Source organism: Leopardus geoffroyi, chromosome C2 (genome assembly GCF_018350155.1).
Source record: "Leopardus geoffroyi isolate Oge1 chromosome C2, O.geoffroyi_Oge1_pat1.0, whole genome shotgun sequence".
In the NCBI taxonomy this organism is placed as follows: Eukaryota; Metazoa; Chordata; class Mammalia; order Carnivora; family Felidae; genus Leopardus; species Leopardus geoffroyi.
Genome location: NC_059333.1, coordinates 28,463,389 through 28,477,742, shown reverse-complemented (window position 1 = coordinate 28,477,742; position 14,354 = coordinate 28,463,389). Strand labels below are relative to the sequence as shown.

At 42.6% G+C, this 14,354-nt stretch overlaps 1 protein-coding gene across 1 annotated transcript in view; it reads right to left on the bottom strand.

Moving 5' to 3' along the window:
- Positions 1 to 13,308, bottom strand: part of NRIP1 (nuclear receptor interacting protein 1) — a 100,175-nt gene extending 86,867 nt beyond the window's left edge. The window contains exon 1 of the mRNA XM_045501616.1: positions 13,130 to 13,308. The gene's annotated coding sequence lies outside the window, so the exon portion shown is untranslated. The remainder of the gene's footprint in view (positions 1 to 13,129) is intronic.
- Between the last annotated feature and the right edge of the window lie 1,046 nt (positions 13,309 to 14,354).

Here is a 14,354-nt window from a genome sequence, read left to right as displayed (position 1 = left end):
AAAAGCAAAGATGTCCAGTCAATCAGGATAAACAATTTTGAAAGCACAAAATAGAATGTATCACATAATTAGTCAATGTGCAATTTTTTCTACCCTTTTACTTTGGACAATAGTCCATTGGCCTGCAGATCTTCTTTTGCTATAATTTATAAGCATGTGACATACACACACACACACACACACACACACACACACACACACACACATATACATGAGAGCCATGAAAGCTGTTTTTTTCTGTTTACAAAAGATATCCACTCCCAAGCATGGATGAAGTTTAATAAAACTTTATCTTCACAAAGCAAGAAACCGGGTTAAAGTTACTTTAAGACCATTTGTGAAATCTCAGTGTTGTAAACATATATCCCAGATAATCTACACATTTTAGCATTTGAAAATTAACTGGTAGTTTAGAAATTTCTGAGCTCCATTTTAAAATGTTTCCTTTCTACCTGAGCATTATTAATCTAGTTGAACAGAATAGTGTTGTGACAGTCAAAAAATTCACCTCCAGAAAAGAGCTATTACTAATTTAAAAAATAATAACAAAGGGGGTTCATCTACTATTTAAGTCCTGTAACTTAGTAGGGTTTGAATCATCAGGTCATTCTTGATGGTCTCTAACTTTTAGATTACCGAACACCAAAATTAACTCTAGACATGAGATTCTGAAATGCCTCCATCTTCCCAACTAGTCAAATCCAGTGTGATTAAATGTGTCAAGCTCGGGTCTCTTTACCACTACCATAAGCTAAGTGTCCTTAGCTAAGGAAATGAAGCTAAGAAAACTCTCTATGCAGCTCTATAAAAAATTTGTTTCTTTAAAAAATAATTAAATGTTGCCCCCAAAGATTGTGCTAAATGTGTTTTCTGAGATATTGTAGTTTGTGTATTTTTGAAGACACCCAGCATTACAAAACAATTCCAAGTGCCAAGTAATTATAATGTCACCAATAGATGATGATAAATTTTAAGGAAGAAACAGTATTCCTTTTAGACGCCCTAATTTAAATAAAGAAAAAAAATGTAGAACAGCAGCTATTACGAATTAGCTATGCACAATAATTGGCAACTGTTACATATAAATACATAAAGGCTCTATCCCTGACCCCACAAAGCCAGAGTTTACCAATAATTGGATTGGTACAGTTCAATTCAACAAATGTTTGTAACGGCCCTCTATGTGCCAGGCATCTACAACACCAACAGTACACTGATGAATGAGCTCCTATTCATGGAGCGGACGGTCCACTGAGAAACACAAACATTAAACAAGTGTGGCCATTGCAATCAGGGTATAGAGAACTGTGGGAGACAAACCTGATCTTGTTGGAGGCTTGGGGACTGCAGTGAGCACCTACACTCTCTTGCCCACTGTCCCATGAGTAAGAATATTTCTTTCCAATTTACTTTGCCAAGGTCAAAATATGGTCTGTGGCCCATATAAGTGGCTCCCATTAGGTTTCTTCTCTCTTGTTCTCATTCTACAGGGCTGGATCTAGAGGCCCTTGGTTCAAGGCACATTCTCACCACTAGTCCACACAGTGCCCTGTCATTATGTCACCTTTTCACAGGAGTATACAGTAATGGGGTCCATAACCTTTGCATTATATTCCCAGTTGAACAGACAGACCCAACTACCTGCACTAGTAATTTTAAAATATTACTCTTCAGTAATAACTAGAGCTGACCTGTGAGTATTCTGATCCCACTAGTTAACGAAAGGTACCTGGCTCTGGTAATCTACAAATAGAAGTTTCCCTACTGATTTTTAAATAGAGCTCAAAATGTATATAACATGTAGAAACAAAGCTGCTGCATGAATAAATGCGCACCTGTACTGTAAAACTTGTTTTTAAATTCTCAGCCTAGAAAGTACGTTCCAAGTACTAGAATATCAAATGAATCACAAGACTGTTCTGAAGACCATATTTTGGTAGCAGGAGAAGAAAATATGCTCCAAAATCAAGGGGGATGTAGCTGGTCCTTTCTCGCTCCGCTTCTCAAGACTGTCTTTCTGGTCAGTGTGGACTTTACTGCTGGATCCATCACCAAACGTTATTAACGATTTCTTAACATCTGGTACCTAAGCCCTCTTTCTGTGACTGCCTTCACAAACACTAATAAACTGAAATAAATTAAGGCTTGATTTCTTATCCTGGGTTTACCCAAGTACTGGCTGTATAAATTTTAAAATGTACTTAAATTCTCAGGGGTTCAATTTCCTCCTCTGTAAAATGCAAACAACAAAAGTTTTGGAAATATTATTTCATTTTTTTAAAGTTTTTATTTAAATTCCAGTTAGTGAACAGTATAATAGCTTCAGGTGTACAATATATACAACACCCTCATTTCAGCATTAACAACGACAAAAGTGTTGGAAGATAAGCAAGTAATTTACCCCATTGCATCATATGTATACCTTGGCAAAAAAAAAAAAGGAGGATCAAAGGAAAAAGGTGTGTAAGTGCTAAAAGGTAGCATTTAACACTATTTGATTTACAGTTCACACCAACTACTATTCCATGTACTCTCCTATTAAGCAAGATGCCTTTATAACCCAACTTGTTTGAAATGGGGAAGACAAGATACCTGTAGGACAAATATACTTAAACCTGGAGCATCCATAGCTTTTATCACGTTCCCCTCCACTTTAAAAAATCTAAGGATTCTATGAAATTACTTCAACTTATGTGAGAGCCAAGCAAAAAAAAAAAAAGGAAAAGAAAGGGAAGAAGAAAATATGACATTGATTCAGGTCAGTCAAGGATACTAGGATAGTAAGCACAGCGTTTTACTAACAAAATAAACAATGCATTGCTTTGAGTTTTGACTCAATAACACCAAACATCTGGATATTGGGAAAGAACCAGATGGTGAATAAAAAAAAAAATTTCTATCTTCAATCCCTGGCCTCATGTAGATTCAGTCTATTTCAGTTAAACTTCTTAAAAAGGTATGGATGGGTTAGGGAGAGAATATAAATATGTATCTGAACTCCAGAAAGATTTTTTCCCCCCCCCAGATTGTTTACTTACATGGCTTCTCTCTTATTTGGCCAGATACAATATATTCTCTTAATAAAACATTGTAGTAAAACATTCCTTTGCAGCTTTTATACAAACCCTTTTGTTTATCCAACATTCACTTGGCAATTCAAAATCCAAAGCACGCTAGAAAATATTATGTATATGAGCCTATTACTCATCCTTGTGTCTCCACTACAGTTTTAATTTGACTGTATCTTTTAGTGCAGAGGGAACCACTACCACCCAGCTTGATTCTTTTGGGTTCAGAATTCCATAAATTTTAAATGAAGCAAGTAAGAAGAGGTGGAGAGGTTTATAACTACATTTCTCATGGCCTCAACAATAACAGAGCACGTCCGATGTGTACTTAAAAATATACTGTATACCAGGGGCATCTGGATGGCTCAGTGGGTTGAGCATCCAACTTCGGCTCAGGTCATGATCTCAGGGTTCGTGGGTTCGAGCCCCGTGTCGGGCTCTGTGCTGACAACTCAGAGCCTGGATCCTGCTTCAGATTCCGTGACTCCCTGTCTCTCTTTCTGCCCCTCCCCAACTCGTGGTCACACACGCGCGTGCTCTCTCGAAAACAAACATTAAAAAAAATTTTTTAAAAAATACTGTATACCACAAACCTCCCTAACCCAAAAATCTCTTTCCTGACCATAGTCTACTCCCAGAATGAAGCCAAATACTCATCTATCTCTGTTTCCTCCTGATAAATTCACAAATGCATTATCAATTTCCTCTTTGTAACAAAGAGCCCAGTTTATTAGCATGGTGTAGTCTTTAAAATAAAATTATGGTAGGTGAAGATAGGGCAATGACACAAAATTCATGTCAAGAACCATTACAGTCAAGAATTTTAACTTTTCCACCAGAAAGAGCTTTGGGCCTGAATTTGCTGAAAGTGCTCCTTCAAGCAGACAAACAAAATTAGCCTTGGGAACACCTGGATGAAGACCATGACAAGGTATTTTAATGAATTATATCAAGAAACATGGTTGCTTGCTCTGCCTCAAAGAACACTACAGTGATTGTGTGGAATACCTCACAAGGGTTAGCATCTGAGGAGGGAAAGGAGCTTGCAGAGTTACCCTGGGTGACTACATTTCTCAGGTAAGCCCAGGGAACAGAGGGCATCAGTTCTCTTGAGAATTAACATCAACTGCTACAGAATTACCAGTTGGAAACAGGGTGCCTTCCTTATGAGACTGGTCTTTGGAAAGCCAGGCCCGGCAGACTGGGGGTGCTGCACCGAGTTCTATGGCTATTCTATGCTCTATTTGGGAGCAGGCTTTTAGAACTTTCTAAAAATCAAATAGAGACTGGCTTTCTTTTAAAAAAGATGGCATACTCTCACGAAAAAGCAAATTATTATCAATGACATTAGCTGTGTGACCTCAGGCATTTCTCACACTAGGTTTCTTTCTCTGTAAATCGAGAAAATGATACCTATATGTCACATGGAAATTGTAAAGCAGACAGCCAAGTGCCTGGAACAAAGCAGATGTCCCCAAATCCTCTTCCTTTTCCTGCTCTTTCTCTCAATAAAAAAGTAAAAGGCAAAAAAAAAAAAAAAAAAAAAAGGGCAGTGGGGCACCTAGGTGGCTCAGTCGGTTAAGCGTCCAACTTCGGCTCAGGTCATGATCTTGCGGTTCGTGAATTCAAGCCCCGCGTCGGGCTCTGTGCTGACAGCTCGGAACCTGGAACCTGTTTCAGATTCTGTGGTCTCCCTCTCTCTCTGAACCTCCCCCGTTCATGCTGTCTCTCTCTGTCTCAAAAATAAATAAACGTTAAAAAAAAAAAAAATTAAAACCTCAGGCTTGAAATCTTTACTGCTTACTGACAGCACACATCAATGTATAGAATCAGAATTTCAGAATTTAGAAATCAAATCTAACCCCCTTGTTCTAGTCTACAGAGAGATAAAAGGACGTTCCCATTATCTGTATTATACACTGTTTTAGTAGCAGATCCTAAGCTAGAAAATTGGATGTGGAATAACAAAACAAATACTTTTATTTATTTATTTTTTAATGTTTACTTTTGAGAGAGGCAGAGAGTGAATGGCGGAGGGGCAGAGAGGGGGCGGGGGAGGGGGGGAAGAGGGAGGCACAGAATCCAAAGCAAGTTCCAGGCTCTGAGCTGTCAGCACAGAGCCTGACGTGGAGCTTGAACCCACAAACCATGAGATCATGACCAGAGCCAATGTCGGACACTTAACCCACTGAGCCACCCAGGTGCCCCTAAAACAAAGACTTTTTAAAAATTTGAGTTTCAAAAATCAAAGTTGAGCTTACATGACCCATTGTGCAAATATTCCCTTTATAGGAAAACAAACAAACAAACAAAACAAAACCCTGCAACTATGATTAATTCATTTTGAGGATGTTTTTTATTTATGTCCTATTTGAGTGTTTCTTATTCTAGCCTATTTGAAAGGTGGGGTCAATTCCTATTCTAGAGTTTTTCTTGGGATTCTCCACCTTCTTCTATCCCCCTTCCTTCCCTTAATTTGTTTCTTTTCCAGTGTATACATCTACCACTCTGTTGTAGATTACTCTAAATTCATAAATGCAAGAATCAAAAAAGATAATCTAAAAAAGTAAGTATTTCAAAAACCAGCTACAATCCCTTAAACATTTCCTATCTCTCGAATCCTGGAGAGATCCCTCAAGGGAGAAGACTCTTTTTTTTTTTTTTTTTCTATTTTGAACTTCTAATTCTCAAATTTTGATTATGTTCTGTCACATGTCAGCTCTCTTATCTACACTGTTATTAAATCAACACAACAATTATACTATTCTCATTTTAAGACTACATATAAACATAATTTCCTAACTACTGCAATGCTGAATTATCATGACTTTTTAATGCATTAATGTATTTTTTAATGCAGTCACATGTTATACAGTATAGACAAACTCAACAAGTCAAAGCACACAACTACAAGGAGAAGCTTGCTTAGCAACTATGTGACTTGAACTTTTCTCTCATCTACCTAAAGCTAATTGCCTGACTTCTACCCAGTATCCTTACATAGCTCGTGAGGAAGGTAAAAGCAAAATAAAGCACCCCAATTAACAGAAGCTCCTAACTCCTTAATTCCTGATTTGTTCTCAATTCATTAGCAGATTACAGATTTAAAAATAAGGAGTAGCCCTATCATTTAACACGTGACTGAGAAAGGACTTTCTTAATTAGAAGTCCAAGGATAAGAGACTTCATTCCACCAAAGCTCTGAATAAACACCAACATCAGGTCAATCAGAATTGTCCTGGTCCTCGTGGTATCTTAAGCTGATGACTCAAGTTCCCAGCAAGCTTCTAGTTTAATATTTCTTGAAACACCAGGCTTAGTCACAGAGTGACCTGGAATTTAAGGCAAATAAGGGTCTCTTTCTTCATCCTTAAAGATATTTTTGCTAAATGACACAAAGTTAAAGAGGCAAGATGGATTTTAATTTAGAGCTTTTATTCCCTGAAGTATACCAAGTCAAAAAAATTTCCTGGGAAGAGTGAAGCATGCTAGCTTTGAATTTCAAACACAACTATTAACCCTTTCAGAGAAGCAATTCTATTTCCAAATTTCTTAACAAAATGATTTTTCCCCTCACGCTATTTATTGAAAGAGGGAGGGAGGGAAGAAGGAAGACAGGATAGATGAAGGAAGAAAGGCGGGGAGGAAGGATGGATGGATGATGGACGGACAGACCAATGGATGTCACAAGCATCCTCCTAGCCAAAGTTTGAACACATTCTGGAGTTATTCTTGAATTTTTTTTGGCTAAAAAACAAATCAGATGAATTATCCAAATCAGGTAATTATCCATAACATTATCTTCAAAAACAATCTATCTTAAAATCTGGTATAGACATTCAGAAGTATCTTAATACTACTAAGTAAACACAGTGAAGTCCCTTTTTGCATAGCTACATTTTTGAATTGCCAGTCTCCTAATAAATTCTTTAAATCTGCTTCTCATCATATTACCCCTACAGTTCTAGGCCAAATGTTATCCCTAGCATGGTTTAAGGTATTAACTTTAACAAAATCCTAATACAGTGGTAAAATGTATCATATTTCCCCTCTTTCCTGTTCTTCTCAATGTTTTATGAACTTAAATAAGATTACTTTGTTTCAGGTGTACGGATACTCTAAGACACCACAAGTTTTGTAATGCTTTATTTGGAATATTTTAAGAGGTGCAGGAATCCGTTTGGATTTCAAGGTTCATAATGCAGAGTATGTACTATCACAGTGACAACAATTAGTATAACATCCTATTATCTCAATAGCTGTATTTTTAATGAAAAATTAAAACTACCCTTCATACCTGTAGTAAAGGAAAAGGAAAAGTCTGTTCTAAATGACCTCTAATTTTTAGAATCCTAAATATTCAATATCTATCAAATTGAACATTAAATTTCAAGGAACAACAATGACAACAACAACAACAACGAAACAGATGGACATTTAGAGCATAGTTTGTGAAGAAACCCTACTAAGACTTCAGAGAACTCTAAGTCCCAATTTCCCCCTAATCCTAAAGGTGCTTAAAGGAAATATTCTTCCTGTAGTTATCCGCTTCAAGTTATCTTTATCAGAAATCCTAGGAAAGAATTCTCTAGTTCACCACCCAAACCTCAGTACTGTTTCCTGTGTTCAGTAAGACCCTTGGGAAACACAAGATCTTAAAAGAACAAAGAAAAGTGGTCTAATATGAATTCATTTTCTTCCAAACAAACTATAACTCCCGGTTCTCCTCTGGTACCCAGTTTTGGTCTTCCACCTTAAATATATATTTAAGAGACACTCAACAGCAAAGTATACAGAGGCACAAATGTGGAATTTGTCATTTTTCCCTCTCCAAACAACCACTATTTATATAATATTGCAGCCCTCATAAAAGGGAATCCATTACCATCAGCAATTCATGTCCCTGCTTCAGCATCAGATGCAAACAGGATACGGAAACAAGATCTCTCTCCTCCATTTACTTTTTGTTCATTCCAGCCTCCGGACATAATCCTCAGTTCCATTCCAATGGCCTGCTTCATCATCTGACACTCCTGATTTTTACCTTCTCAAGTCTTAGTGACCATCCTGGTGTTATATTTCTGTGATTGTTGTGGTATCTAAATACTACAGAATGAGTCTGTTCATCCCCTCGCCCCCGGAGAGCAACTTAAGGAAATGCATCTTGAACAATTCAATTCCCAGATTCAAACTTATTATCCTGAAGCCCCTCCCCCTGCCATATTCTGCTGAGAATGTTTGACTTTTCAATGGTAGTCAATAATTGCTTTTCATAAAAATATTTCCTCCATTGGAAGACATGTGCACAAGGAGCTTTGTTAAAATACCAAATGCTTCTTTCCCCAGTGTTCATCCACGTTAACAGTAAATCAGTATTAAAACAAAACAAAATGCACACTGATCGTGTATTAGCCACGTGAAGGGGCATATGGAAAAAGCTCAAGAGTAAAGAACCTTTACCCCACCAGGGCCAAGACAGGAAGCTGCAAAGGCAGGCAATTTTCATGAAAGAATGCATCCAAAAATGTAGAAGCTGTTTATTTTAGAAAAGGGGATGAGAGGAGACAGCAATACAGAGAGAGGTGTACCACTGACAGATAAACTAGAATTCTTCTTCTCTATTAACCTACGCTTTAAAAACTAACTGCATCAGGCAATCTAAAGTTTGAAAAACAAAACTGTACCCATCACAATTTAAACTCAACAATTCTTTCTAGGTGAAAATTAGACATTTTGAACTTATTTCTGGCAGAATTATCTTTCAACCTGATACACAAAACTCTTACCGCTTTTCCAAAGCAACACTTAAAATACGAGCTTTTAAGTTTCCTACAATCTTCAAGTTTTAAAATTAAAAACCTAATCCCTTTAACATCATGTATGATATCCTAAGCCACTCTGATTTAAAATTACCTTCTATACCACTGCCTTCCAGTATTGGTTTGCAAAGAAATCTGTACAATTAATAATAACCTTCTTCTCTCTCATCTTTCTAGAGAGCCAAGAATGACATATCTTCTTATCTTCTTACTTGTTCCATTAGATTGACATATTTTGCCTCATCTGTCACCTTCCATAAAACTCTGCTTTCAGATATGAGTTAATTCATTTTTAGTTGTCCTCAATGTTCTAAAATAGTGATGTTTGACAGAATTAATACAGTGCTCTAGTTCTCTCTGTTCAACCGGTACTTAATTAAAGATCTTGGAGGCCATCTTTCTCTCAGGTTGTACCATTTAAAGAAGGAACGTTACTTCCTCCAGACAATGTGATAAGCCACATGGCACTAAAGCTGCCATCCCCAGGTCTCCCATTTAACGGATCGCTTTCCTATGTATAAACTACCAGCAAGACAGATTACCACTTTATTTCACATCGATTTGCTTTTCACCTCTCAGAACCCTAAGTCTACTACAGCCTATGTTCTCTCTTACTTTTCGAATTTCCAGAATTTCTGGAGTTGTAACACTCCCTTAGACTTTTATCATTGCTTTTGTTTGATGTGGGACCTCAAAAAGTCCTAATGACATTTCATCTGTAAGATTTCTTGAATCTCTGGTAACAATGAAGACAGTCTTTAAGCAATCACAGAGCTACCTTGGAGGGCAAACTGAAAAATTCCCAGTTTTAAATTCTTTTAAACCGGTATCTTTTGGAGAACAGCCACTCAACTTGATATGTCATAATTTTCAATGCTAAAGGTAGCATGGATAATTGAAATTGGCACTTGCTATTTATTACACAAATAATTATTCTCTTGGATGGCCTTTTGAAAGCTAGCACTTCTTAATCATTTTTTGGCTATACTGGAACCACAAGAGACGTGTCAATTTAAGCAAACTTCAGGAGCAATAAACTAACAAACAGACTCTAGGTGGTGGTATAGGTTATTTTTTATCATGATGTTTTGCTCTTAAAACTGCAAGAGTCAGAAGAGCCCTTAGCCTCTTTTACAGACACTTCTTTGTTGCAAACTTACAGTATTTGGGGATGTTTAAATTAGTAAAACCCAAGTTCTGCAGAGTTTTGGAGATAAACGCAAAAAGTAGTTCTAAGCCAAGTCTTCCCACAGGCATTAAACCTGGTTTTCAACTGCTTCAAAAGCACTGTAGAGACCTCACTGGAGTAAAACTAACAATAAGCAGTCCTCTTTTTTTTTTTTTTTTTTCCCCAAAATATACATTTAACTCACCCTCTTAGGGCACCTGCAGGGGTAAGTGTGGAAAGAGGTGTTTCCCCACCAGAGTGAGTGAAACAGACTAGAGTGACAATCCCCCAGCCTGCATAGTAGCTGTTCCCAGGGACTGGTTCTTCTTTGTCTCTAGGAACTAACTCCAGACCTAGAGAAAAGTTGTTACTGGTTAGGAAGGCACTACTCTGAACCAACCAAACCCAATCGACACTACCGCCAAAGCACTGGGCAAAACCCAAGCAACTTATTTCTAAGTTGAAAAACATTTCAACATACTCCAGGCAGCAACCCACACTCAAGTGCCAGGCAGTTGAAGCACTATTTGTTTTTTAAAGTCCACTTATTTCAGTGTCTCTTCAACAAAGGTGACAAAGTAGTGGTTAAACATCCGGAAGATGCACCCACTTGCTAAACATATGATCCACTAATAAGCAGGTTCAAGGCAATTCATAACTTTAAAGAATGAATTACCAAAGCCCTCTGCTCCACGAATGCCCCCCCCCCCACCAAAACGTAAAGGGTATTTATGTATATTACACGACAACCATATTTACTTTGGACACCTATAGACAGCCTTTCTTCCTCTAACGACAGTTTTTCACCCCCGCACCATCTCACAATTTAATCATTTACTTTACCGGAGACAAACTCCAACTTAGTTCCACCGTCTGAGCAAAAAGTCTTTGTAGCTAGAAACGTCTTAATTTTTTTCCAAAATAAAATGCCCTATTAAAAAAATATATATTTAACGCAAAAGCGCTTATCATTCTGTTTTTCTTCCACTATCTTCAGAAACCAATTAAATCACTAACGAGATAGAAGGTAGAACCGCCTGTAATGCTTCAGAGATCAACATGTGTTACAGACTCCCAGCTTGTTCGCCTCTGAGACACACAGTTGATTCCTTTGTTCCTTCACACTGAACACCAACTCTTGGTTAAAATTTGGAAACTACTTTGGAAAGGATGGGAGGGATCGTAGAATATTTCCAGGGAAACCGTTCATAAAACAACAAGATTCACTAGTAGTAAGGAGGACACTGCTGCACAAGAGGAGAGAAAGGCAGCCTCCCAGGACCTCCACTGGGCTCACCCCAAATGTGAGCCCGGTTTCTGGCTCATCAGGGGGTCAAGTGATGGTTGAGGCCTCGGGTGCAAAGAGCCTCGCTCTCGGGAGGGGGAAGGACAAGAACCGACCGGCCAGGCCTGGGGGTCTGGTGGGGGCCGGGAGAGCTGTCCCTTTTTTCCTGTTCGCTTGTCCAGACCCTGAATCCCGCGAGCCCTGAGCAGGGAGGCACCGGGCGAGAGACGGGTAGCAGCACCCGGCGCCGCCCAGGTCGCCCCGGGCAGCAGGACCGAGGGCTGCGCGGCGAGAAGCGCCCGGGACTCCGGGCCGAGGGGGCAGTGGAGCGGGGCACGACCCGGGCCCGGCCACCCGTGCCGGGCGCGCCTCGGGGAGCACACGGAGGCCGCCCCTCGGCCCAGGACAGCCACAGAGCGGCCGGTGAGCCCGGGGCCAACTCCACAACTTGCCGGCCCAGCTGCCTCCCCCCCCCCCCCCCCACCCCGAGTTCCCGGGAAGATTCGGACCCGGCAGGAGAGGCGGAATATCCCCGGAAACGATTCCTCCCGGAGGCTGAGCCCACCCCGCCGTCCGCGTCCGCTCCCGCCGCAGGCAGCGCGGTCCCCGGCGCCCCGACGCCCCCGCGGCCCTGCCAGCCGCCGCCGCCGCCGCCGCCGCCGCCGCGGGGCCGCGCTCCCGGGCCGTTTCCGGCGGCGCCCGCGGCCGCTCCTGCAGCCCCCGGCCGCGGCCGCCACTCACCCGAGGCCGCCGCGGCTCCGCGCCTCGGGTTCCGTCAGGCGCACTCCACGAAGGCGCCCCGCCGCCCCGTGCTCCCTCGGCGCCCCGGCGAGCTCTTCCCTCCGGTCAGCAGCGCTGCCAAGCGCAGTGGCAGCCGCGGGGCCACCGGCGGGCGTGCGCGGGCGGGCGGGAGGGCTTGGGGCCGGCGCGTCCCTCCGCCTCGGCCGCCTCCTCCACCTCCTCCGCCTCCGCCTCCTCCGCCTCCGCCGCCGCCGCCGCCGCCTCCCGAGTTCGGGGCTCTGCTGCAATGTCTGCGAGGCTGACTTTGAGCGCCTCGCTCGCCGCCCGCCCGCAGCCGCGCTCCTCCCTCCGCCGCCGAGTCCGCCGCGGCCCAGTCCCTCCCCTCGCCGCTCCACGCCATTCAGCTCTTCAGCCAAGTTTCTTAACCCTTTTTTCCCCCTCCCTCCCATTGTCACCGGGGCAGGAGGAACCGCTCGGGTCCCGGCAGCTCGCGGGAACTGAGGAGCACCCCCCCCCGCCCCCGGTTTGCCGTTTTCCTCCTTGCCCGCCCTCTGGATGGCCCGGCGGGGGCTGCAGGGCCCAAAGGCGGCGGGGGGGACTGCGTCGGCCGGGAGAGGTGGGTGCTCCACGCGCCCGAGCCGACCCCTTCGCCCCCACGCTCGGCTCCCGGCTCTGTCCAGCCGCCCCCGACCGCCCAAGGCGACTGGACAGCTCCTCCCGGGCCCCCCGGGGGCTTGTTCTCGTTAACGCCGGCAGTGGGCTCGCGTCTGGGACACAGCCTGGGGGCCGGGACGCCCAGGTCCCGCCGGGGTGCTGGCGCCCCCGCTCCCATTTCACCCCACGACACGCGTTCCCTCGGCTCCTTCTCACGCACCCCACCCCCAGCTTCCACCACCTTGTAATCTGTGTGTCCTGCTTTAATCTTGGCGGGTGGGGGGGGGGGGGCACGGGCACTAACTCCAGGTCACTTTGACCCCACGCCTTAGCACGTAGTAGGCACCCAGGAATCAATGTGGAGTGACTCAGAGAGGAAGACTGGGAAGGAGACCTGAGGAGTGCCCCGTCCAGCTCCTTGGACGGACGTAGGACCCAGGAGCAGGGTTTATCTTCAACTGCTTTGTCACTGCGAAGTCTCCGGCAGGAGTCGGTCAGCGAATCTACATCATCCCGGGGAAGAATTTGACCCTACCAGACGAGGCAGAAAGAACAGGACTGCCACTTCTTCGGCAGCTCTGCTCGGTTCAGTCTCGGAATAAGAAATAACAATTACATCACGAGGCCGGGGCGGCAGCGCTGTGGAGCCTCTCGGTTTCCTGCAGCTTAATCTCACTGAACCCGCCTCTGAACTGGGGAGGGGGGGAGGCACATATGGATTGGTGGCGAGAGAAAGTAGAGAGAGGAGAGAGTCCTACAAAACCATAATCCCCCCTCCTTCTCCTTGCATTTGCTGTTTTAAAATCTTATCCTCAACGCTCCCCCAGACATCTAACTAGAACTATTAACACCCCTTCAACACCTCCCCAGATGTCAGGTTTCTTTTTGACTCTAGCATCTAGCGTTTAGTAACTCGCCATGAAAAAAAGTACCGGGGGGAAATGAGTGCCGTTGCTGAAATTGTCTTTTGCCTGATACAAAAACGCTGAAGTACAGCTTAGCCTCACCCTTAACTCGGAAATGGCATGCCTGTGTTAAAACACTTAATACACAAAACAAATGAGAGGATGAGGCACTCCATTCCTATGTATAGGTTTTCAAATCCTTAAGAATTCGATAACATTGGAAAATAGAGTTGCCAGCGCACTTAAGAAAACCACTATCCTAGTCATGAAACAGTAGTCTATGCCTGTTATGTAATGGCTGTATTGTGCATTTAAAATGTCTTTTAACCTTTAAAAATATGAATGAGTGTTCTGTAACACCTCCAAATCTTAAAAGTGAAAGCAATGCTTAATAAATGTACCACCTAGCACAGTGCTGGGCACATGGTAGGATCATTTTGCTTAATGGTGATGGTGCATTTTAGAACAATTATTTTACATCACCCTAGTGATTCAACTGTGTAATCTGTTGCCATCTAACACAGTTTAAACTTCATATGGTAGCTTCTTATGTGCATATACAACAGTTTGAAATTTGCTCAAGGCCACTGTGTAAAGTCAGCTATTCTACAGTACATCATTTATCCGGTTGGTGCAAGTGAACTGTTCTAATTAAGTGATGATCATCAGAATTGGAATCTGGCCCTTTAAGGAGTCAAACTTAAAAAACAAACA